The following is a 26,881-nucleotide window of genomic DNA, read 5'->3' on the forward strand; positions in this document are numbered from 1 at the left end:
TCATATTTATCTAGGGTAAATAGTCTAAATATTCTGTATTCTATATTTTTATATTTCTCAAACATTTTAGTAGTAAAAAGAATACTTTCTCTTTTAAAAATCAGACATGGAAGCCCAATATGTAAAATAAGTAAAAGGGGACCTGCTGTAATCAGTTGGAGGTGAGAGGGTGATAACGGCTCAACATCATTCCATTTCTCCTCTCAAATGTTTTCCCAAAGTCCGAGAATTTTATGGTACTTGTCCATGGCCCCAAATAATTTTTAGTACCTGCAACTCAAGCAAATGGATCCAGGAAGCAAACAAATGTCCTAAGTAGTGACAGAGGTGTATCTTTGCCTGTGGAATGGTGTGACTGTATAGACGGGCTCTGGCCATCTGGTGGACCAACTCCTGTGCAGTCATGGGCGCTCCTATGACCTAGGGGAGGGCAGAACCAATCCAAGACCTGGATTAATGCCTGCTGAGAAGGTAGCCACCTCCTTAGAGGGGCCTTGACTTCTCTCCACAGAGGCCGCGGAAGCAAATAGTGTGGTTAAGCCTAGTTTGGAGGGGAAATTGCCAAAACTGATATTGGCAAAGGGCCTGATTAGCTACAGCAAATAATAGGGTCACCCAGGGACAATGCCCTATTGCTGGTGTCTTTGTTTTCAGAGTTCTTTCCAAGAGGAAGATGAGAGACACCATAAAGCGATTTACACTTGTGCAAACACAAATTATTTTATCACAGCACTAAAACCCAACTCTGACCACCCCTAAATCCCTGTTCCTCTGAAGAAGTAGGGATCGTTTTAGCACAGCACACAAGTCTATGGTGACCGACTGTCCTGGTTTGCCAGGGACTGAAGGGTCCCAACAGACAATGGATTTTCAATACTAAAACTGGGAAAGTCCCAGGCAAACCAGAACAAGTTGGTTACTTTATCACAACCCAATATGCTGCAAAAACTTTAGGGTGTTAACTGGTGCATAACACTTAGGGCCAATGGACGGAAATATGCCATCTTTCCAAAAATTTCATGCAACATCTTTATCCACTGCAAACTCAAATGAATCATGCATCTCAAGGGGCAGGAAGCTTCACTGCAGCCTGGACTTGCTGCAGATTCCGCTCTTTCTCTGAGCCACCTTTGAAACTGGCAGTGTGTAAGCCACCTGGAAATTGGTTCAGAACAGTTTTCCCAAGTGTAGTATATGATGAACAATGTATTGCATTGGGCAAATCTGCTGCAAAAGACCTCTTTAAAGTGTTAGAAAGCAAAGATGTCACTTTAAGGACTAAGATGCGTCTGAGCCAAGCCATGGTATTTTCAGTTGCCTCATATACGTGCAAAAGCTGAGCAATAAATAAGGAAGACCAAAGAAGAATTGATGCCTTTGAATTATGATGTTAGTGAAGAATGTCGAATATACCATGGACTGCCAGAAGAATGAATAAATAATCTGTCTTAGAAGAAGTACAGCCAGAGTGCTTCTTAGAAACAAGGATGGTGAGACTTTGTCTCACATACTTTGGACATGTTATTAGGAGGTGAGCAGTGCCTGGAGAAGGACATCATGCTTGGTAAAGTGGAGGGCGAGAGAAAAAGAAGACTTTCAATGAGATGGATTGACACAGTGGCTGCAAAATGGGCTCAAGCATAACGACGATTGTGAGGATGGCGCAGGACCAGGCAACGTTTGGCTTTGTTGTGCTCAGGGTTGCTATGAGTTGGACCTGACTCGATGGCATCTAACAACAACAAGTACATGATGCATTCCAAATCCAAAGAGGCCCACCATGCACTTTGCCTTTTTCTTAGTGGGAAGAGATGTGAGGACAACAACTCATACTTTACTATGGAGGTCATTTGTCATACCTCAGATCACCAGACCCTTCACAACTTCACTAGTGTGTTAGACTTCTGAATCTCTATGGGATTATTTTGCAGTCTTTGGCAAACGTGTGTATTATTAAAGCAGAATTTGGAAAACTTTTTCTGTAAAGGGCCAGAGAATAAATATTTTAGACTTCCCAGGCTCTTTTGCAAATGTTCAGCTCTGCTATTGTTGCATACAAGCAGCGATAGACAATATATGACAAATGGCACGGCTGCGTTTTAATAAAACTTTATTTATAAAAACAGGATCAGGCCAGATTTGACCCAAGGACTGTAGTTTTTTAACCTCTACACTAGAGGATAAAAGGTATTTACTACTTCCCTCTTCCTAGGCCCACGTAGCATGATGCCATTAATATAATTTATCTGCATAATGACTAGAAGGATGTCAAGATGATCATGGTCCTTACAGACTGTATTATGACAGAGAGTAGGAGAAATAACTCCAAGGCAATATAGTTTAATTTCAAATTAAAGATAATTTCAAAGACTTCTGCTTATGCCCCTTTACCATACAGTGTACTGCAGTCATTACTAGGTAAAGGCAAACTGCTTTTGATTCTCCTTGCCATTAGAGTTTGAGAAGAAAGCACTCACCAAATGAATAGCTTTGGTTGCATTGGATCACTCCGGTAAGATACCATCTGGAATGGCAGCTATCTCCTGCTTAACTTTGCAGTATTACACTGTCCCTTGTCATGATTCTTCCAGATTTTATAGAGGCCGGGTAGCTGAGTTGAACAGGGCAGGGACAGGATGCGGAAAACCATCCCTACATCCTTCTGGTCATTGATGGTGATGCTAATCTCTGAAATTCCTCTCAAGATGCAATTACTTAAGATTTACTGTTTTTGCTGGGGTGGAAGTTAATTTCAAAGACTTCAGTTTGTACCTCTTTACCATAACAGCCTTTATTCCACAGGTCATAGAACCAATATAAGGGTTCTTCCAGCTTCTTTCTATTCCAATTTTGTCATCAAGGACAGGGGAAATGACCTCAGGATTGGCCTATGGACCCTTTGGACTCCAATATAAGATGTGCTTGGCCTAGGACTTCATTTATCACTATGCTTCCATTAACCCCAATTTTAAATGGAGTATCATGATGGAGCCCTGGTGGCTCAGTGGTTAAAGTGATCACCTGCTAACTGAAAGGTCAATGGTTCAAAACCACCAGAGGCTCTGCAGGAGAAAGATGTGGCAGTCCGCTTCCATAGAGATTTACAGCCTTGGAAACCCTATTAGGTTACTATGAGTCGAAATCAACTCGATGGCAATGGGTTTGGTTTTGAGTTTATGAGGATAGCATTTGACACTGATGACAATTGCTGTCAGTATCAGCTCAAACCCTCTACCTAATAGTTATCAAAAAATTTCCTCAAGGTAAAATTCGTCTGGCAAATGGCTGTATGTACTGTCATGATTGAATTGTGTCTCCCCAAAATATGTATCAACTTGGTTGGGCTATAATTCCCAGTATTGTGTGATTTTCCTCCATTTTGTGATTGTAATTTTATGTTGAAGAGGATTAGGGTGGAATTGTAACACCCTTACCCAGGTGACATCCCTGATCCAATGTAAAGAGAGTTTCTTTGGGGTATGGCTTGCACCACCGTTTATCTCTGAAGAGATAAAAAGGAAAAGGAAGCGAGTATAGAGGGGAGAACACGTACCACCAAGGAAGCAGTGCAGGGAGCAGAGCACATCCTTTGGACCGGAGATTCCTGAGCTGAGATGCTCCCAGACTAAGGGAAGACTGATGACAAGGACCTTCCTCCAGAGAAGACACAGAGAGAAAGCCTTTCCCTGGAGCTGATACCCTGAATTTAGACTTCTAGCCTACTGGACTATGAGAGAATAAACTTCTCTTGGTTAAAGCCATCCACTTGTGGTATTTCTGTTATGGCAGCACTAGATGACCAAGACATGTACCTTTGGTAAAGGCAGGAGGGATGTTTTCTATAAATATTTTCAGTGACATTGCAGGATCCTTCCAAAAGGGGATCTGCTCTCCCTTTAAATTAATGGGCTCTGGATCTATGAACAAACTTAGAGCCATTGCAGAGCCTGATGTCAATCTTTTTCTTGCCCCCTTTCTTTATAAGTGTGTGTGTGTTTGAGACACAGTCATGATTACGGGCCTGACAATAATCAGAAAATGAGGAGCGATATAGGTCAGGTTTTGAAGAGATTGAGTAACATCTCATAAGGTGTTAGGTGACATCACTGTATAGTCTCCAAGCAAGTAGAAGTTTTTCTTCTCTGGTGATGGGGAAAGGGCTATTTTTGCCATCCATGAGAGTTCAAGGAAATTTGGACATTAAAGATTATCAGACTTGTCCACCCAAATGTCCCCACTGCAGGACTCCGGTCATACTCTTTTCCTTTCAGGGTTCTCACTTTGACATAGGAGATATTTTGAGGCTATGCATTCTGTCTCTTTTGTAAGTCTGCCATGCCTTATAATGTGATGCTGGCCATGATTTTCATCATTGTCTTCCCTGCAGCTGCAGTAGGTAAGAGTCTTTTTAAATGAAGCTGTTAATAAAGGCCCGCTGGCTTTCACAGCATGCCTTTAAGTTGGCAATTAGCTGCTCTGAACCTGTTATTTCTTTTTGCAAAATTTCCAATGCCATCAAAAGCAGCCACTCCATAACACAATCCTTATAATTATCTTTTCCTTTATAGCAATCAAGTGCAGTAGCCACTTGATACGCCAAGATGCTGCCACATCACATCCCAGGTGAGCATTTTAGAAATTGTTATAGCACTGCATGCCAGAGGTGGTGGTGGTTATTATTGGGTGCCATCCAGTCAATTTTCGACTCATAACAACCCATGTGACACAGTAGGATTGCCTCATATGGTTTCCTAGGCTGCAATCTTTCCGGGAGCAGATCACCAGGTCTTGTCTCCCACGGAGCTTCCAGGTGGGTTCAAACTGCCAGTCTTTCAGTTAGCAGCCCAGCCCTTAATCGTTGCTCCACCAGGGATCCTTATGCCAGAAATTAGAGCCACCCAATTTGCCACCATAAATGAGGAGGATCCCATATCTATCCTGAAGGACAGCTTTCTAAGGGCACTCCTAATAACACTGTCTTATCTGAGCTCTTTAGAAAACAACCTGAGGCAAAATCTTGTGGGCTAACCCTTTACTGTAGGATGGAATCCTAGGGAATCAAGAGTGAGGAGGAAAAAGAGAAATGAGGCAGGGGATGAGGACAAACAGATACAAGGAGGCACATCAGCAAGCTTGCCAGAGCTTCACAACAAATGCTCTGGTGGCTAGTCTTAAGAGGACATCTCCAGAGAGACCATACCAAAAAAAAAAAAAACCTTTTTAGAATGCATCCTGTCAGAGGAAAAGGTAAGCAATTTATGGGTGGGCTTTCTCTCATTTTTGTCACTCATTGATCAAAGTTCATCCTATTGTGCCAACTCCTCCACACATCTGTTGTATCAACATCCCTCCCGGCAGTGTCTGGAGTTCCTGAAGGCCCAGTCCAGGCAGTGTGTAGCTGCCAGGGGTGGATTATCCAATGGGCAAGGTAAGCATGGTTCTTACCTTGCTTACCAGGTCATCTGTAGTGAACAATTTTACATGGGTTTCACCCTATCTTTGATGTAAAATTATTCACTACACATTAGTAAGTAAGCACAAGTAAGCCCATGCCTATCTCACTTACTGGGTCATCCACCCTGTCAGGGATTGCAAATTTGAAAAGAAGCTTTGATTCTGTAGGAAGGTGCTGTGGGGTTGGGAGAGAGATGGATGCCAGCCATAACTAGAAGCAGAGTGTTTGATATGGTGAAGAAATGTGATATTGTTCACTACAGATGATCTCGTAAACAAGGTAAGCACTGAGCTTACCTTACCTATTTGATAATCTGCCTCTGGTAGCTGCAGTGATCTCTTTTCCTTGGTTGGTGATATGAGTTGAAGTTTCTCCATTTGTGGTGATGGCCCCAGCAGGAGTAGCCAGGACTTTAAGACTGCCATAATGGAATGAGCTGTTTCTAGAATCTTTCTGGTCAGGAAAGAAGACAGATGGCTAGGCCAGGCTCTTTGGGGTAAATAGAGGAGGTTGAGAAGATCCATGTAACACATAAACTGGACCCAGTATTCACTTTCTCTGTAAGAAAATAAAACTCGATGTTAAAGATAAGCCCACTTATTAAAGGTGAAGGAAGTTAGTGCTCTACTTCTCTTAATAGGAATCTTTCCTCATTTCAGAATTTCATAGACTCATGGGACTGAAAAGGTCTGTGGAAATCATTTAGCTCAGCCTTCATATTTTTCAGATGAGAAGCATGACCTTTAGAAAGAATACGTGACACTCTGAAGTCAAACAGTAAATGGAGAGGCTAGAATGCCTGCCTCCATTCCAGAGTTCATTCCACCATATCACACTGATAAGGTAGGTAAAAAGGGGGCTAGTTGTCACTCATTATTTGCCTTTATCAAAGCCTTTTTGAAGGTGTTGGTTTAGTGAGGTAATGTCTAGAAGCCGCTTTAAGAACACTGAAGGAAAGATGTTATATAATTTTGAAATGTTAGTGTTGATTTTGGAACGAATATTCTTTAAACAATACCAGTTGCCTCGCTGATGAATTAAAGTGACTGTTTTAAGAGTCTACATCTTCAGAACAGGATCTTGTCTTTAGAAATGAAATAGAGAATAACACAGAGAGCAAGTCCCTTGGTGGCACAAATGGTTAACACACTTGGCTACTAACTGAAAAGTTAGAGGTTTGAGTCTACCCAGAGGCACTTTGGCAGAAAGGCCTTGTGATCTACTTCTGTCTGAAAAAGCAGCCATTGATAAATCCTATGGAGCACAGCTCTACTCTGACACACATGGGGTCGCCATGAGTCGGAATCAACTCGATGGCAATTGGTTAACTGGTTAAAATGATATGGAGAAGAAAGTGGAATAAACAAAGGTAGGTGTGTCAGATTGAGTGATTGCCTCCCTTTCATTGTAAACCATTAAAAAAAAACTCAGAGATCGGCCCAGAGGATTTCCTATGCTCTTTGTATCCATCATCAAATGGAAACATGGTATTCTGTGCCCTTTTAAGCACAGCTATCAAGGCAGCATCGGTAGCTTTCATCAAAGTCAATGTGCACCTAAAACAGAAGCTCCTTGTTCCTTGCAAATAGCCTCCATCTAGCAAATCCAGCTGCTTTCTCACTGGTCAACACATTAACTGGGATGGCATCTGGAGAGTCTTGCCCTGCTGACACGTGTGTGAAGGGTATAAGGATCTGAACTTCACCTTGTGGTGGTCTTGATTTCTGAGGCTACAGAAGCTGTAATAAGATGTACCAGTCTTCTTTCATTTTACACTCCAAATAATATCCTAGGAAGGGAAACTTCTTGTTTTTATTTCCTGTCTGAGAAAATTAAAACAAACAAACAAACAAAAAATTCTGACTTGCTAAAATCTGTTTCCCATCATGTCTTAAATTAGCTTGACCAATTTGCTTGAATATCTGCCCCGGCTATGTGGCAGGAAAGCGATGAGCTGGCTCTGAATTTCCACCAGTGGGTGCCAACCACAGTGTGCCCTGGCACTGGCTGGGGATGCTTTTTGCCATGGGCAGAGTTTTACTTCTGATTTCATTGCGGATCAAGCCCTGCATGAGGAGACAGCTATAGACAGGAGAGAAAACAGCATCCCTTCGATCTGTTGGCTCTTTTCCTTATATCTCTCTCCACCACAGAGGGATCCGTTGATATGCAACAGGAAAAATACAGATTAAATGCAATGCAGTGAAGTGTGAGAAGAAGCCTAAGTAGTTTCCAGGCAAGACTGTCACATCAGCAGTGCATGTTAAGCATTTCAACTACTGTTTCCTGGAAAGGGTGCTCCCCTCCAGGACCTGCCAGGTGCTATTCTGAATGCTAGAAATGATCTCTCCTGGAATGGAGGTAATAGGGCACTTACTTTTACACACGTGGAGTTACCTGTTTTTCCCCTTTTAGATTGCGAAAGGCTATCGTCCTTGTGTGGCACCGTGATGTTGAAGACTGAGAAACATGTAGTCATGCAAGCTTCTCTTGTTGTTTCCTGAATTCTGCAGGGCGTTCTTTCCAGTGAATTCGACCTCGGAGGCGTTCTGAAATGTCAGGGTCTATTACCTGCTGCCCAGGAAAATCCATTACAGGCTTGCACACGTGAAGCTGAGAAACAAGACTTTACCTTCTAATGGAGGCTGAGCAAGGGCTGCAGAACTGTACACTCTAGAAGAGTGTGTTTTTTTGCTTTTTCTCCCCTTCTTTATAAATTAAGAAAACTTGTCAAATGCACATTCTTCTCAAACCTGGGAGGTATGGGGACGCCCATAGAAATCCACAGTGGGTGTCTCTGAGACTTCAATAATAGGTGCTGGAGGAATTTCTGTGTCTCCTTCAATATACACCCTTAGTGGAACAATTCATATTGAAATTGTCAAGGGTTTCATTTTACTTAGATCCACAGTCAACACCCATGGAAGCAGCAGTCAAGAAATCAAACGATGTATTACAGCGGGCAAGTCTGCTGCAAAAGACCTCTAAAGTGTTAAAAAAAAAAAAAAAGATGTTGCTTTGAGGACTAAGGTGTGCCTGACCCAAACCATGTGTCTTAGTCATCTAGTGCCGCCATAACAGAAGTACTGCAAGTGGACAGCTTTATTTATTTCCTCACGGTAAAGTAAGCTAGAAGTCCAAATTCAAGGCATCAGCTCCAGGGGAAGCCTTTCTCTCTGTCGGCTCTGGAAGAAGGTCCTTGTCCTCAATCTTCCCCTGGTCAAGGAGCTTCTCAGGTATAGAGACCCTGGGTCCAACAGATGCACTTTGCTCCTGGTGCTGCTTTCTTGGTGGTATGAGGTCCCCAACTCTCTGCTTGCTTCCCTTTCCTTAATCTCTTGACAGATAAAAGGTGATGCAAGCCACACCCCAGGGAAACTCCCTTTACCTTGGATCAGGGAGGTGAGCTGAGTATGAGTGGTGTTACAATCCCACCCTAATCCTCTCGACATAAAATTATAATCACAAAATGGAGGACAACCACACAATACTGGGAATCATGGCCTAACCAAGTTGATATACACATTTTTGGGGAGACATAAATCAATCCATGACACCGTGCATGGTATTATCAATAACCCCATATGCATGTGAAAGCTGGACAATGAATAAGGAAGACCAAAGAAGAATCGATGCCTCTGAATTATGGTGTTGGCGAAGAATATTGAATATACCATGGACTGCCAGAAGAAAGAACAAATCTTTCTTGGAAGCAGTATAGCCAGAAAGCTCCTTAGAAGCGAGGATGGTGAGACTTCTTCTCATGTACTTTGGACATGTTATCAGGAGGGACCAATGCCTGGAGGAGGACATCATGCCTGATAAAGTAGATGGTCAGTGAAAAAGAGGAAGATGCTCGAGGAGATGGATTGACACAGTGGCTGCAACAGTGGGCTCAAATACAGCAACAATTGTGAGGATGTGCAGGACTGAACAGAGTTCGTTCTGTTGTACATAGGGTCGCTACAAGTCGCGACTCGATGGCACCTATCGACAACAATAACAGAGCAATTCAGGTAGCAACGCTGGCAATATTTGTAGTGTGACCCTGTGTACAGGTTTTTGTATAAACCTAAGCTTTCATTTCTCTAGGAGAAAATGCTCAGAAGTGCAATTGCTGGGTCAGACTCGATGGCACTGGGCTGGGCTGGGTATGGTGTTAATATTTTATTGTTAATTGCCATCGAGTTAGGCTTGCCTCATGGCAACTTGCAGTACAACCAAACAGAATATATGGTGTCATATTATAATTACATGTTTAGTTTTATGAGAAGCTGCCAGACTTTTCCAAAGTGGCTGTATCATTTTATACCAGTGGCGACTATGTAATACATGAGTGATTCAGCTTCTCCACATCCTTGCCACCATTTAGCGTTGTCAATCTTTTTTATTTTAACCAATATGATAGGCCTGTAGTGACATCTCGTTGTGGTTTTCATTTGCATTTCCCTAATAGCTAATGATGGAGCCCTGGTGGCACAGTGGTTGAGAGCTCAACTGCTAACCAGAAGGTCAGCAGTTCAAATCCACCAGCCACTCCTCAGAAATCCTACTCTGTCCTATAAAAAAAAAAAAGTCACTATAACTCAGAATTGACTTGTCAGCAATGGGTTTGGTTTTTGGAACAGCTAATGATGTTGAATATGGGCTTATTTGCCATCTGTATATACTCTTCAGTGAAATGTCTATTTCTTTTGTCCATTCTCTAATTGAATTGTTGTTTTTACTCTTGAGTTTTGAAAGTTCTTTATATATTGTAGAATCAGTCAGTTAGCACAAAACCTGGCCCACAGAGAAAACATCTGCTTGGCAATTGTTAGAACACAGGCCTGAGCTTTTTTTTTTTCTTTTTTTGCTTAAGACATATAGCAGAAGACCGTGATGAGTTCGCTACCTCCCAATAGCCTCTCACTGTTTCATTATTTAAAGCAAACTGGGCTGTTCTGATTCCCTACTATCTTCAGCTACTAATGCTCAAAGACTCATTTTTAGGATATCACCTTGTGTGCTCAGTGTTTGCCAGTGGCTGTAATTATCACTTTTAAAGTAATGTTTCCTCCGCTTAATTGCCTGCTGCCTGTGTATTTGCAAGTGTCCAGACAAGCAGCTGAGTGGGATGCCTCTCAGGCTTTCACGCTAAGAGGTCACCATGAGTCTAAAAGACCCCATGAGCCATTATCAAGAAGCCTACCCGACTCACCTTACCTCCTGCAGGTACCTCACTGCTTGGGGTTTTCTCTCAATCAGCATGATTACCATGGTTTGTCTTGAACTTGTTCACTTTGTTTGATTATTTGGAAAGGTCTTTGATGGATTAAAAAAAAAAAAACTAATTGCTGTCAAGTTGATTCGAACTCACAACAACCCTGTATGTTCCAAACAGAACTGTACTTCATAGGGTTTTCAAGGCTGTGAACTTTCAGAAGCAGATTTCCAGCCCTTTCTTCCAAGGCACCTCTACCTCTGGGTAGGTTCAAACCTCCAAACTTTCAGTTACTAGTCACCCACTTAACCATTTGCACTACCCAGTGACTCCCTTTGAAGGATTTCTCCCTAACCACAGTTACTTCCACCTTCACTCTTCCCACCGTCATCTTTTTCCCAGGGATTAAATTTTTTTTAATGAGAATAATCTACAACATTGATGAGTGCACAGTAAACAACTTAAACATTTTTCCTTTAATTAATATTGAGGGAGTGAATAATCTCTCTCTTATGCTCTGTAAGACAGTTGTCCAATCCTGTCCTCTGACATCTCTCTATGGAAGCCCCTTGCTTGGCTGCCCACTCATGTGTCTCATAACACATATGGGAAAATAACAAATACCAATAAAGCTATAGAGAAAAGGGAGCCCTCATAAATTTCTGTCCCCCCTCCTCATTATACTTTAATCCTGTTTCTTCTTGTCCACCTTTTAGTAGTAATAATATAATTGTTGTGATTCAAAATATTTAGAAGGAACATTTACAAGGTACATGATTTTATCACATAGCCTCAAAATTGTAGCTTCTTAGACTACATGAAAATAGTTTTCCATGTACACTGCAAACCAATTCTCAAATTTTTAGCAGTGGTAAATTGTTGTTGTTGTTAGGTGCCGTCAAGTGGGTTCCGACTCATAGTGACCCTATGCACAACAGAGCAAAACACTGCCCGGTCCTGAGCCATCCTTACAGTTGTTGTTATGCTTGAGTTCATTGTTGTAGCCACTGTGTCAATCCACCTCATTGAGGGTCTTCCTCTTTTCCGCTGGCCCTGTATTCTGCCAAGCATGATGTCCTTCTCCAGGGACTGCCTATTCTGTCAGTCAGTTAACAAATATTTACTACCTACCTTCTATGTGCAAGGTACTGTGCTAGCACTGGACGCTGTCCACAGTGCGATCTTCTGGGCACCTTCTGTTTAGGCAGGTTTCATTGCCGTAAGCAACCCACATGGACCCACTCACTTATGGGGTACTTTATGTGAAGTATACCACAAGTACACTCGGCCATTTCTGCTTTGACCATGTCTTATCTGGGTTGTCTAAAGAAGCAAAACCAGTGAAGCAGATTTAGATATATATATAGAGAGAAATTTACTTCAAGGAAATGGCTCATGCAATTGTGAGGAAATGGCTCACGCTATTGTGGGGGCTGGCAAGTCCCAAATCTGTGGGTCAGGCAATAGGCTGAAGACCTCTACTCGCTCACAGGGTTGCTGGGGTTGGCAAATCCGAAATCTGCAGGTCAGGCAGTAGGCCAGAGACTTCTGCGGGCTTGTATCCCAAGAACTGGAGATCAGGGGATGAGAAGAGTGCAGGATCTGACAGTGAGAATGAGCTTTGCCAGAACATCCATTTATATGCTACAGGCAGGCCCCACCCCCAAGGAAACTCCCCTTTAAACTGATTGGCTGCTCACAACTGGATCACAAAATGGAAGGCGATTACATAGTATCTGCCAAACCACTGAGAATCATAGCCCAGCCAATTTGACACATAACATTAACCATCACAGACCACATGACATTTTTGCTGTTTGTACCCTATAGTGATACCTGCAGGGCTTTTGTGTCCCCAGTAGAAGTACATTCAGGGAGCCCTCATGGCACAGTGGTTAAGCACTCAACTGCTAACTGGAAAGTTGGTGTTTCAAAACTACCAGCTGCACCATGGGAGAAAGATGTGGCAGTCTGCTCCCGAAAAGATTATAGCCTAGGAAACCCTATAGGATAGTTCTACTGTGTCCTATAGGGTCACTATGAGTTGGAATCAACTCCACAGCAATGGGTTATAACTGTGTTCACCAAATTGTCAAATGAGCAATTAAGAGATGATTTCCAGTCCTTAACAATTAACATGCTAAGGGCTTTACTACATAACCTCATTTAATCATCATAATAGCCTTCCAAAACCAGTATTATTTGTACCTCCACTCTGCAGACCACCACGTGTCTGTCAGTTTGTCGTACTGTGGTGGCTTGCGTGTTGCTGTGATGCTGGAAGCTATGCCATTAGTATTTCAAATACCAGCAGGGTCATTCATGGTGGACAGGTTTCAGCAGATCTTCCAGACTAAGACAGACTAGGAAGAAGGACCTGGTGACCTACTTCTAAAAAAAATTGGCCAGTGAAAACCTTATGAATAGCAGCAGAACGTTGTCTGATGCAGTGCAGGGCGATGGGCTCCTCAGGTTGGATCAAAACCAAAACCCACTGCTTTCGAGTTGATTCCGACTCATAGGAACCCTGTAGGACAGAGTGGAACTGCCCAATATGGTTTCCAAGGCTGTAAATCTTTACGGAAGCAGACTGCCATATCTTCTCCTGAGGAATGGCTGATGGTTCAGATCACCAACCTTTCAGTTAGCAGCTGAGCACTTAACCACTGCGCCACCAGGGCTCCTTCCTCAGGTTGGAAGGCACTCAAAATATGACTGGGGAAGAGCTGCCTCCTCAAAGTAGATTCAACCTTAATGATGCGGATGGAGTAAAGCTTTCAGGACCTTCATTTGCTGATGTGGCACGACTCAAATGAAAAGAAACAGCAGCAAACATCTATTAATAATCAAAACATGGAATGTATGAATGTGAGGATGATGCAGGAGCAGACAGTGTTTCATTCCATTGTACGTAGGGTTGCTATGAGTTGGAACCAACTTGATGGCACCTAACAACAGCAACAACAACCACCACTCTACAGATGAGGAAACTGAAACAGTTTAAATAACTTGTTCATGAATGGCTAACAGAATTAAGACTCAAACTCACAATGCCATGAAAGCAGGAATTTTACTACCATAATGCAGGAAATAATAAATTTCCTCATTGTTTAAGCCAGTTTGAGTTAGGCTTTCTGATGCAGAGCCAAAAGCATCCTAGATAACACAGTAGTCTAACGATGAGTCTTTGCCTCATACTCTGTCCCTAGTCCGGGGGTAAATCCTTTGAACATTCAATATAACAAGGTGGTTTAGACCATGTACGCTGGACCCAGAATGCCTGAGTTTGAATCCATCTCCACCTCTTATTAACTGCTGGCGTTGGGCAAGTTACTTAATTTCTTTTTACTTCTCCCTTTTATCTATTAAATGGGGGTAATGATGGTACCTAACTCATAGGCTTGTTGTGAGGATGACAAAAGCAAATATGTGTCCACTGCACAGAACAGTGCCTGGCATATAATAAGAGCTATAAAAGTGTTAGTTGTTAATATTATTATTATTATTAAAAACTTAGCACATATTCCCTTAGCTTTCTTCCAGGGTTAAAAGGAAAACAACATTCTTTTTACCGTTCTTAACTTTAAATCATTTCATTACTGAAGCCGTTTGAGTCCAGTCATCTTTTTCACCTCAGCTTCAAGTATGTAGCCAGGCTCTAGCATCACAGGAGCAAACATATAAAAGAGGGCACCACCCTCTGCCCCTTTTCTTTACACGCCTCCTGCTCTGACAACTGATGTTTCAACCCTGCATTGAACACTCACCTTTGCTTTCACTCTGCCTCCTCCAGTGTCTTCTAACCATCTTAAATCACTGTTCTGTCAACATCTTTCCTTTAAAGCCTGTTGAAAAGCCACCACCATTAGATAATGTGTTCTGGAAAACTGACACAGATCCCATTCCTGTGATTATACTCTATCTCCCTTTTCAGTGGGAAATGTTCAACCAAGTAAAGGGAAAAACGCTGTTCAAGTGCTTACTTACTCTATGCCAGGCACTGTGCTGATTGTTTTCACTAATTCTTGAATAATGAATTTCTGTTAAGACATACAAACAAATTGAGTGACTTTTTAGAGTTTTTGTATCAATCAGAGCTAAGCTAGGTTATATTTTAGTGACAAACAAGCCTGTCATGGATTGAATTGTGTCCCCCCCAAAATATGTGTCTACATGGTTAGGCCATGATTCCCAGTATTGTGTGGTGGTCCTCCATTTTGTGATGGTAATTTTATGTTAAGAGGATTAGGGTGGACTTATAACACCACCCTTACTCAGGTCACCTCCCTGATCCAAGGTAAAGGAAGTTTCCCTGGGGTGTGGCCTGCACCACCTTTTATCTCTTGAGAGAGAAAAGGAAAGAGAAGCAAGCAGAGAGTTGAGGACCTCATGCCACCAAGAAAGCAGTGCCAAGAGCAGAGCACGTCCTTTGGACACCGGGTCCCTGCACCTGAGAAGCTCCTTGACCAGGAGAAGATTGAGGACGAGGACATTCCTCCAGAGCCAACAGGGAGAGAAAGCCTCCCCCTGGAGCCAACACTCTGAATTTGGCCTTGTAACATACTAGACTGTGAGAAAATAAATTTCTCTTTGTTAAAGCCATCCACTGTGGTATTTCTGTTAAAGCGGCACTAGATGACTAAGACAAAGCCCCAACCTTTGTTGGCCTAAAGTAACAAAGGGGTGTCTTTCTCTTCACTCTAACGTCTTTCGCAAGTTAATGGGGAGATATGTTCTACATGAAGAGTCAATCAACTTTAGTAAATATTTTAGACTTGACAGGTTATGTGGTCTCTATCGCAATGACTTAATTCAGCCACAGTAGCTTGAAAACAGCCATGATCAATGTGTTCCAATGCTGTCATTGTTATTGTAAGTTGCCATCCAGTCACCTCCAACTCATGGCGACCTTTTACATTACGGAACAGTATGTTCCCTGGTCCTGTGTCATCTTCATGATAGTTGATATATTTGATCTATTGTTGTGGCTATTGTGTCAATCCATCTTATTGAGGGTTTCTCTTGTTTTCTTTGGCCCTCTACTAACGTGATATCCTTTTCTGGCAATTGATCTTTCCTGATAACTTGTCCAAAGTAAGTGAGTCCAAGTCTCACCATGCTCACTTCTAAGGGACATCCTGGTTATTTTATTCTTACACTGATTTGTTTATTCTTTTGGCCGTCCACAATATTCAATATTGTTTACCAACACCACAGTTCAAAAGCATCAATTCTTCTTCTGTCTTCCTTTTCATTATCCAACATTCCAATAGAACTTAGTTTACAAAAGCAGGTGGCCAGCCCACGGGCTGTTGTCTGCTGACCCCTGCTCTATCTACATCATCCTCACTCAGGACTCAGGCTAGTAGAAGCTCCATCATTTGGAATATTGTCCATCATGGTGGCAGAAGGAAAAAAAAAATCATGGAGACTCATGCTCCAACCCTTAAACGCTTCACCTGGAAGTGACCCACATCCTTTCTGCTCACATTTTATCGACCAAAGAACACCACACGACCACATCTGACCTCAATAGTTGGGGCTGGGGAAGCAGTCCTCCTGTGTGCGTAGGACAGGAGAGCGAAAATGCTGACAAGCGACAGTACTGTCTATTGGATGTTGCATCATTCTTCTTCTGTTCATTTCTTTTTGTGGCTATATTTTTGCTGAGTCTTATGTTCCTACTTAAGGATATGAGTTATGAAGTTGTAGTTTACTCAGTGCTCTTAGAGGTGTATTATTCAGCTTCTGGATTAACTTTTCATCCTTTTCCTGCTTTTCTTGTCCAGCCTCAGGGCTTGTTATTGCTCATCAGCCAGATCACTAAGGAGCCGGCAGGAAAGTAAAGTATAAAATGGAAATTTTGTCCATCTCAAATATGTTCCTGGGCCTTGCATCACCACACAGGAAAGTTCCTTCTGAGGGCCCGTCGTCAGAGTTTCAGTTTCAGAAATTTGCATTTTATTGATTATTATCTAATTTACATATCCATTCAGAGTATCAACTGTTAGGAGGAACATCTGGCCTGAGTTCAAAGTCTATAGATACTGAGAGAGAGAGAGAGTGTATGTGTGTTTGTATATGTGTATATAGGGGTGAATATTAGAGAACCAAATTGATCAACTTTCTCCATAGTTCCATTTACATTTATATTTTCTAATTCCTTTTTACATCTTTTCCCTTCCTTTCTTCCCAAGTAAACCCTGATGTTTTCAGAGTCAATGTTAGATTGGAGGGAGTGGGAGTTAAGAGTAATCTTTTTTTTTTCCACTAAATCTTGCCTATGTGGCTAATCATACCTTCTTGCAATTTTCTTTCTGTCATTCATTCATCCATTCATCTTTCCATCTAGCACTCAAATGTGTACCTATCATTTGCCAGGCCCTCTGATAGGCAGGTAGGTACTGGGGATATGACTATGAACAAGAGAGACATAGTCCTTGCCCTTATGAACTGATAACTTCTGTGAGAAAAAAAAAAATTATGAAAATTGATGTTAAAGCACAATAAAAATTAAAAAAAAAAAAAAATTGGTGAGACCTGAAGAACCCTGGAAGTTGGGGATCCTAAGGGAGCGTGTAGCTGAGATCTGTGAGAAGGTAAGTATTAAAGGGGAAGAGTTCCTGTTACATTGCATGAATAAGGGCAGTGTTTAGAGATTTTATTCAAGTTTTTGTTCTTTCACTGTTTCCTTCTATTGTTTGTGCTGCTGCCATCTTTAGCGCTACTGGGAGAATGGCAAATAGCCAGCAAGTCCTCAACAGGTTTCCTATTTGTAATAGTTTTCTCATTTATCTGGGTTTGGCTTAAAGATCAAATTGCCTTTAGCCCTACTTTTGGGCCTTGCCAGGAAGAGAAGTCTCTTTCTCCATCTTCTGTATAAAGCACTGCTCAGGTGAGAATTTCACACAACTTGAACAGAGGAAAGAAAACTTTCTGGGAAATAAAGGGAGCAAGAAAGGTGTAACTTCTTTCTTTATATTTTTGCCTCTCAAGCTCTTATTTGAGATTTTATATTCTCTATTATTTTGTGGTTTCTTTCACCTTAATTTTTTCTTTTGCTTTTTTTTTTACCTTAATTTTTTCTTTCGTGAGGAAAAATTTATTTCTAGTTGTAATGCAGACCAAAATAAAATGAATACAATACTTAAGTGTAAAAGTATTTTAAGAAAATAACTCATACATAAAATTAGCATGATGTTCAAACCAACAAAATCATATACAGGGACAACTCATTTCATTTTCAACCTAGTAAAACATGCTATTCCGTATTGAAGAATTTCCAGAAAACTTGCTCCTTTTTCTTTTGGGGAAAAAAAATTAAGCTACTTTGTGATTAAAATATTTCTACAATATTTTCTATCAAACATAATTTACTCTTTCCTTGATGGCTCTTAGCCATCGTTGTTAACTTGGATGGTTCTAACTTTCTGTAGCGTATTGATGCCCTTGGAGCCCACTTGGCCGGTGTAGGACAATTCGTCTTAATAGCAATGACTCCAGAATACCATGCTTTTAAAGTATTTACATGAAAATCTATTGTAGGTTGGTTTCATTTCTTTTTTTGATGTCTCCTTCATTGTTAGAATGTCAGATGGTCCTTCTCCTGGGTGTCATGTGCCTGCATCTACTAAGCACAAAACTAACAATTTACTACTTTAAATTTAGGCATATTTATTCGATTTAAGGAGGCCCGGTGGCGCGGTGGTTAAGCATTTGGCTGCTAACCAAAAGGTCAACAGTTTGAATCTACCAGCTGCTCCTTGGAAGCCCTGTGGGGCAGCTCTACTCTACCCTACAGGGTCATATGAATCAGAATCGACTGGACAGCAATGAATTCTTGGTTTTTGGTAGCATTGTGGTTAAGAGGATTGGCTGCTAACCAAAAAGTCGACAGTTTGAATCCACCAGTTGCTCCTTGGATGTCCTATGGGGCAGATCTACTCTGTCCTATAGGGTCACTATGAGTTGGAATTAACGGCAACAGGTTTGGTTTTTGGCATTTGAATTAAGCCTATTTATTCAGCATGTTTATTAGGATAAATTTGGCTGTGTATAACATTTAGAACAAAAATAACAGTGACTTAAATGGAATAACAGTTTATTTCTGTCTAATGTATAAAAATTCCAGAGATAAACAGTCCAAGCCTGATATCACTTCTTGAATTTCTTAGGGATTCAGGTACTTTTCTAGTTCTCTTGTATGTTATCTTTAGGGTATGGTCTTATCATCACATTCCAAGACAACTCTTAGAGCCATCATACCCAAGTCCCAGCCAGCAAATCAGAAAATAGGAAGGCAGAGGGCTGGGTCCCACTTTTGTGGGATAATTCCTGGAAATCCCACACGACAACATTTCTGATTACATTTTATTGGCCAAATCTTGTCACATTTATAGTTGTAAGAGAGGCTGGAAAATGTAGTTTTTATCTGGGTGTATCAATTCTCTGAATAAAACTAAAATTTTGATACCAAGTAGGAATGGAGCAAATAATCAGAGAAGCTGGACTACATGAAGAAGAATGAAGCATCAGGATTGGAGGAAAACTCATTAACAACCTGCTATATGCAGATGATGACACAACCTTGCCTGCTGAGAGTGAAGAGGACTTGAGGCACTTACTGATGAAGATCAAAGACCACAGTCTTCAGTATAGATTACACTTCAACATAAAAACAACAGAAATCCTCAAAACCAGACCAATAAGCAACATCATGATAAATGGAGAAAAGATTGGAGTTGTCAAGGATTTCATTTTACTTGGATCCACAATTGTGATGGTTAAGATTGTGTGTCACCTTGGTTGGGCCATGATTCTCAGTGTTTATATGTGATCACTCCCATGATGGGATCTGCTGTGAGAAGCCAATCAGTTGAAAGGGAGGTTTCTTGTGGGTGGAAACCCTGATGGCATAGTGGTTAAGAGCTATGGTTGCTAATCAAAAGGTTGGCAGTTGGAATCCACCAGGTGCTCCTTGGAAACCCTATGGGGCAGTTCTACTCTGTCCTATAGGGTTGCTATATGTCGGAATCGACCTGACGGCACCGGGTTTTTTTTACAGGTTTTCCTTGGGTGTGTGGCCTCCATCCAAATATAAGCAGACTTTCTGGCTTTTTTGCACTCTGGATCCTGCAGCTGCTGCCTGTTCATCTGACCTCTGGTTCTTGGGACTTGAACTATCAGCTTATCTGCTGATCTTGCGATTTGTCGATCTTCACAGCCTGTGAGTGGATTCCTGCTCTTGGACCTGCTGATCTGGGGTTCGCCAGCCCCTGCAGCTATGTGAATCAGGAGAAGCCTTGTGGTCTTGCCTGCCAATCTTGGGATTCTTTGATATTCACAGCCTGTGAGCAAGAGATCTGCTTTCCGACCTGCAGATCTTAGGTCTCACCATTGGGAGAAGCCTCTATCCTAATCCATGGACTTGGGACGTTCCAGCCTTTACAATCGCCTTATAAGGCATTTCTTTGATATAAATCTCTTTCTATATATATTTATACGCTTTACTGGTTTGCTTCTCTAGAGAACCCAGCCTAAGGCAACAATCAATGTCCATGGAAACAGCAGTCAAGAAATCAAATGATGTATTGCGTTGGACAAATCAGCTCTATAAAGACTTCTTTACAGAGTTAAAAAGCAAAGATGTCACTTTAAAGATTAAGGTGGGCCTGAGCCAAGCCATGGTATTCAATCACTTCGTATGCATGTGAAACCTGGACAATGAATAAGGAGGACTGAAGAAGCATTGACACCTTTGAATTATGGTGTTGGCAAAGAATATTGAATATACCATGGACTGCCAAAAGAACAAACAAATCCGTCTTGGAGGAAGTACAGCCAGAATGCTCCTTAGAAACGAGGATGGCAAGACTTCCTATCACGTACTTTGGGCATGTTATCAGGAGGGACCAGTCCCTAGAGAAGGACATCGTGCTTGGTAAAGTAGAGGGTCAGCAAAAAAGAGGGAAACCCTCAACAAGATGGTGGCTACAACAATGGGGTCAAACATAGCAACAATTGTGTGGGTGGTGCAGGACCAGGCAACATTTCATTCTGTTGTACTTAGGGTTGCTATGAGTTAAAACTGACTTAATAGCAACTAACAATGACAGGAATGGAAGAAGTGATATTGGAGTCAACCATTAGCAGTTTTTGTCATATTCATATACCAATTATCCAAAGTGTTTGAAAATTGTGCAGAGATTGAGTAATGTGGGTTTCTCCTAGGCAGTAATATAAATGTTATTTAATGCACAGGCTCACATACTTTTGTCATTACAAGGCCTTTTGAGATGTTTTTCCAGATTCTCAGCTGGGTTCTGAATAACTGATTTTGCTACATAAATGACACTTGAACAACTGTAGTGCTATTGTGCCCGAAGTGGATACTTACATACAAAATTCTTTTGTAGAATTCAAGAACTTCTAGTTTTCCATATTACATAGATACATTCCAAATATGGGAATTTCCTCTGAAAGTGAGTGCTTTCATGTATGTACAAGCACTGTATGTGAAGTGGACAATTTGGACTGTACTCTTAGAAAATGATCCTTACATTCAATTACATCCCTTTAGCACTGTTTCTCAACTTACAGAATTTATGCCATGACTTACTAGTTATTTATGCCATAACTTTTTCACATTTCATAATTCCTAGAGTATAAACAAAATCTTATATTTTGATTATTTCCTACTTTTTGTTTCCCTAAATCTATTCTGTGCAATGTTCAAAGCTTTGGAGTGAAGAAGGTGAAGTATACATGAAAATAGGATGCCAATTTGTGTGCTTGTTTCATATATCTTTGTTTGGCAAGGTTTCCCCCAGTATTTGGTTAAAAATCAAAAGCAACATTTGTATTGCTAGACATAATGTCTCAGATGAGTTAAAGCGAGATTTTGTGGCCCTTCCTCTGAGTGACTTAGTTCTCTGGATAACCCTCAGGCAGGATGGTGGTACACACAGTCTTACAGTGAATTGTACAGGCTGCTTTTTAACTGCTCTGACCTAGCTGTGCCCACATAACTGGCTTTTGTCTGTGAAGCAAATGTGGAAAGTGGAAACATTTAGCTTGCTCCAGGGCTGATGAGCACTGCATGCACTAATACAGCTGCACTGATTGTTTACTGCTACCCTCCCAGGTGTTAGATATTTTGAACATCATCCCTGTAAGCATTGAAAGGAAACCCTGGTGACAAAGTGGTTAAGAGCTAACCAAGGGGTCGGCAGTTTGAATCCACCAGGTGCTCCTAGGAAACCGTATGGGGCAGTTCTACTCTGTCCTATAGGGTCACTATGAGTCAGAATCTACTTGAGGACGGAGGTTTTGGTTTTTTTTAAGGATTGAAAGATCTTTCTAGTTACATGTCAGGGACTCACAGATGCAAGACTCCCAGACCTCCTGAGGGAGAAGTTGACCCCACACAGCTATCTACTGCATCTCAAACTGTGCAACAAAGCTATATTAACCAGGGCTTCGAACCGGTTTGGTCCCTGCTGAGAATTTGCAATTCTACCCCAGATGTACTGAATCAGAATCTACGTTTTAAAAAGATTCCCAGGTGATTCTTATAATTTCCCGGAAACTTGTTAGAAATGCAAATTCTCAGTGGAGGCTCAAACCAGAACGAATTGGGTTCGAAGCCCTGATATTAACTGCTGCCAAGTACGAGTCTGGCAATCCTCAGCCAGGCATGAGGGGGCAGATGCCTAGCTCGGGCAGATGATGCAGAGTTCCCTGTCTTCCACATTTGAAATCATACCTTCTTTGCTCTATTTTGCTCCAACATCTCAGCCATTCCTGGCTTCAACACACTCACATGAGGTTTTAGCAGGGGGGAAGATGCTTTCTTGACATACCATTAATAGTAACAGGTGAAATATCAAGAATTACACAGGCATTTTCCTGCAGCACCACCTGCAATGTCCTCCACTCTCAAACCCTGGTGGCGTAGTGATTAAGAGCTATGGCAGTCAGCAGTTCAAATCCACCAGGTGCTCCTTGGAAAACATTCTCTGTCCTATATGGTTTCTGTGAGTCGGAATCAACTCAACGGCAATGGGTTAGCTGACTCTGTGTTCTGATCTGTCAAATTCAGATATTGGTACTTACCTCATAGGGTATTATGAAGATTAAATAACAGAAAAGCCCTTGGCACCCACTAGGCTCACAACAAATGGTGGCTATTGTTTTTTTGAAGTGTTAAGTGTTCCATAACCATTTATTAACCAGAGTCTATTTTCTATTCTGTTGTACCAGTTGCTGTCCAGTAGTTTTGACATATTATGAAGTTCCTCCATGCTCTCTGCATTGATTCACACCTCCAGGAAGAATTCACAACCATCAGAGACGTGGAAGTTTGGCATTGTCTTTAAAACTAAGTAAAAAACAATGAAGAATGGATAACCTAGGGATTACTTTTTTTTTAATCCACATAAGCACTGCACTTGATTAAGTCCTCCAAATTACTCTCCTAGGGTCTGTTTAGCAAACTGCACACACAGCAGTTTGACTGGCAAAAAGTTAACCAGGGGAAAGGATCTTAAATATTTCACCAGCTGTGTTCTAATTTTATGTTTAGAAAGAGTATACATATATTTTTTTCTTTCTTTTTTTTTTTTTTTACTGTGATTGCATCAAGGATAAAATAACAAAACTTGTTGATTCTGACTCATGGCAACCCCATGTGCTATGGAGTAGAACTGCTCCCACTGAAGAGAGGTTATTTGATTCATGCCATGTTTACTTATTCAAGAAAGTTTTTTCTAACTTTCTTTAAAGCTAGTCATGTCTGGGGACATAAGAGAGAATAAAGTAGAGAAAGACATTAAGAATTGAAGTTGGGAAACAATTCAAGGAGCCACCCATTTTATTTTTTGAGTTTCAGACAGAAAAGTCTACCCTGACTGTCATGATGGCCCGAGGCAGAGGCTTCTATCAGCCCCAGTTCTTACTAAAGTAAAAAACTCTTCTTTATTGCTCAGCTGCATTCCTCCTGCCACAGGATAAACATGTTTCCTCTGGTTGGTTTGGGATGGAGAGCAGCTGGGCATCACTCCCTTCGTAATTACCCCTCATACATTCAAAGATGACGATTGAGTGATTGCTATCCTCTTTCTTTTTCCAGGAAAAAATCCAGTCCTTTAGAACTTGCCTCATAGGTCTGTTTTCCAACCCTTTAATCATGCTCTCTTCTGTGTGCCCTGGCCAAGTTCCTGACTTGTTTTTTTAGTGGTGGCTCTCAAAACTGGAAATAGTCCATGAATAAGGGCCTGACCATGCTGACAGGAATAGGAAAGCCCCCTTGTCTCCAAAGTCACTTTTAATCCAAGAAAATAGTTAATGATCATCACCGAGCACCTCCCAGGCATTGTTCTAGAAGGTGTGGAAAAGTCAACTGTGCATAGGGCCAGGCAAGAACATAAAGGAGATGGGACAGGATGGTGTGAAGTGAGAGAATGCATGTGGCCCAGAAAGAGGGTAGTCTAAATTGGCTCTAGCTCACTGTTGCCTGGAGCCACATTGTTACCAGATCTTCTGATTTTTCTAGAAAAGTAAAAAACCTGAACTTTAAAGGTTCCTGTTTTTTTTTGTTGTTGTTGTTAAATGTTGTTGACCAATTCAAAAAGATAAAAATACTCTGAAGGAGCCTTAATGGTGCAGTGGTTAAACACTTGGCTGCTAAACAAAAGATCAGTGGTTCGAATTCACCAGCCACTCCATGGGAGAAAGATATGGTAGTCTGCTTCCATAAATATAATCTTATATTTTAATTATTTCCCATTGGGTTTTTTTTTTTTTTTTTTTTGGTAGGCAAACAAAATATGTCTGGAGGTTGAATCAGGCCCCTGTGCCCCCTGATAAACTCTATTCTAATTAATACAGTGTAGACAAAAGACAGGGTGTGGGTAGAGACCCAGGGATAGGTTAGAGATACAGGGATGGGCTAAAGGCATAAATGGCCAAATGGATTTTAAACAAGAAACAACCATGGAAATTAACAATGATAAACACACATGTAAGAAAACAAAAATTGTTAAAAAGGTACTAAAATAATTACCACTTTAACCTAGGGCCTGGAACATAGTAAATGCTCAAGAAATGTTTGCTCCCTAAAAAAATTAATTACTTAGGAAAAAATCTAACGAGGGATGTAAAAGACCTATACAGAGAAAACTACAAATCACTACTGCAAGAAACCACAAGTGATCTACATAAATGGAAAAACATACCATGCTCATGGATATGTAGACTTAACATTGTAAAAATGTCAATTCTACTCAAAAAAAAAAAAGCAATCTACAAATACAATGCAATTCCGATCCAAATACCAACAGCATTCTTTAAAGAGATGGAAAAAATAATCACTAACTTTACATGGAAACGGAAGAGGCCCCAGATAAGTAAAGCACTATTGAAGAAGAATAAAGTAGGAAGACTCATTCTACCTGACCTCAGAACCTACTATACAGCTATGGTAGTCACAACAGCCTGGTACTAGTACAACAACAGATACATTGACCGATGGAACAGAATTGAGAACCGAGATGTAAATCCTTCCACCAATGGTCACCTGACTTTCAACAAGGGCCCAAAGTCCATCAAATTGGGAAAAGACAGTCTTTTTAACAAATGGTGGTAAAACTGGATGTCCATCTGCAAAAAAAAAAAAACCAAACAGAACACATACCTCACACCATACACAAAAGCTAATTCAAAATGTATCAAAGACCTAAATATAAAACCAAAACCTATAAAGATCATGGAAGAAAAAATAGGACCAATGCTAGAGGCAAACTCCAGAAGATTAGCTAGATAACTGGCATCTTCTAAAAATTAAACACTTATGCTCACCAAAAGACTTCATGAAAAGATTAAAAAGAGAACCTACAGACTGGGAAAAATTTTGGCTATGGCGAATCCGACAAAGTTCTAATATCTAAAATCTACAGGAAAATTCAACACCTCTACAACAAAAAGACAAATAATCCGACTTAAAAATGGGCAAAGGAAATGAACAGACACTTCACCAAAGAAGACATTCATGTGGCTAACAGATACATGAGGAAATGCTCTTGTGATCACTAGCCATTAGAGAAATGCAAATCAAAACCATAACGAGTTACCATCTCACCCCAGCATTACTGGCACGATTCAAAAAAACAGGAAATAACAAACGATGAAGAGGCTCCAGGGAGACTGGAACTCTTATGCGCTGCTAGTGGGAATGCAAAATGCTACAACCATTTGGGAAAAGGATATGGCGCTTTCTCAGAAAGCTAGAAATAGAAATACCATATGGTCCAGCCATCCCACTCCTAGGAATATATCCTAGAGAAATAAGAGTTGTCACATGAATAGGCATATGCACACCCATGTTCACTGCCCCATTGTTCACAATAGCAAAAAAGATGGAAACAACCTAGATGCCCACCGGCAGGAATGGATAAACAAACTATGGTACATACACACAATGGAGTACTATGCAATGATAAAGAACAATGATGAATCTGCGAAGCATCTCACAGCATGGATGATTCTGGAGGGCACTATGCTGAGTGAAATAAGTCAATCATGAAAGGACAAATATTTTATAAGACCACTACTATAAAAACTCACGAAAAGGCTTATACACACACAAAAAAAATCTTTGATGGTTACGAGTGGGGGGCGGGGGTGGGGATGGAAAAATGATAAAAAGACAATAGATAAGTGGCAACTTTGGTGAAGAGTAAGACAGTACACAATACTGGGGAAGGCAGCACAACTTGTCCAAGGCAAGGTCATGGAACCTTCATAGACACATCTAAACTACCTGAAGGACCAAATTACTGGGTTGAGAGCTGTGGGGACCATGGTTTCGGGGAACATCTACCTCAATTGGTGTAATATAGTTTATAAAGAAAATGTTCTACATTCTACTTTGATGAGTAACATCTGGGATCTTAGAAGTTTGTGAGGAGCCATCTAAGATACTCCACTGATCTCACCCCATCAGGAGTAACAGAGAATGAAGAAAACCAAGGATACAGGGAAAGATTAGTCCAAAAGACTAATGGACCACAACTGCCACAGCCTCCAGCTGACTGAGTCCAGCACAACTCTCTGCTCTGACAGAGATCACAATACAGGGTTCCAGACAGAACTGGAGAAAAATGTAGAACAAAATTCTAACTCACAAGAAAAGGCCAGACTTACTGGCCTGACAGAGACTGGAGAAA

At 41.1% G+C, this 26,881-nt stretch overlaps 1 long non-coding RNA gene across 3 annotated transcripts in view; it reads left to right on the forward strand.

Annotated features, from left to right (window-relative positions):
- The window catches only part of LOC126077936 (uncharacterized), an 83,856-nt gene that overhangs the window by 12,617 nt on the left and 44,358 nt on the right, over window positions 1–26,881 (forward strand). For 2 of the 3 annotated variants that reach the window (XR_007517890.1, XR_007517892.1), the window contains exons 2-3: window positions 4,569–4,623; window positions 6,183–6,298. This is a non-coding gene — a long non-coding RNA (uncharacterized LOC126077936). Of the gene's footprint in view, window positions 1–4,568; window positions 4,624–6,182; window positions 6,299–22,919; window positions 24,489–26,881 lie in introns of those variants that run through there. The other variant, XR_007517891.1, reaches the window with a different exon arrangement.

This window comes from Elephas maximus, chromosome 6, assembly GCF_024166365.1.
Source record: "Elephas maximus indicus isolate mEleMax1 chromosome 6, mEleMax1 primary haplotype, whole genome shotgun sequence".
Lineage (NCBI taxonomy): Eukaryota > Metazoa > Chordata > Mammalia > Proboscidea > Elephantidae > Elephas > Elephas maximus.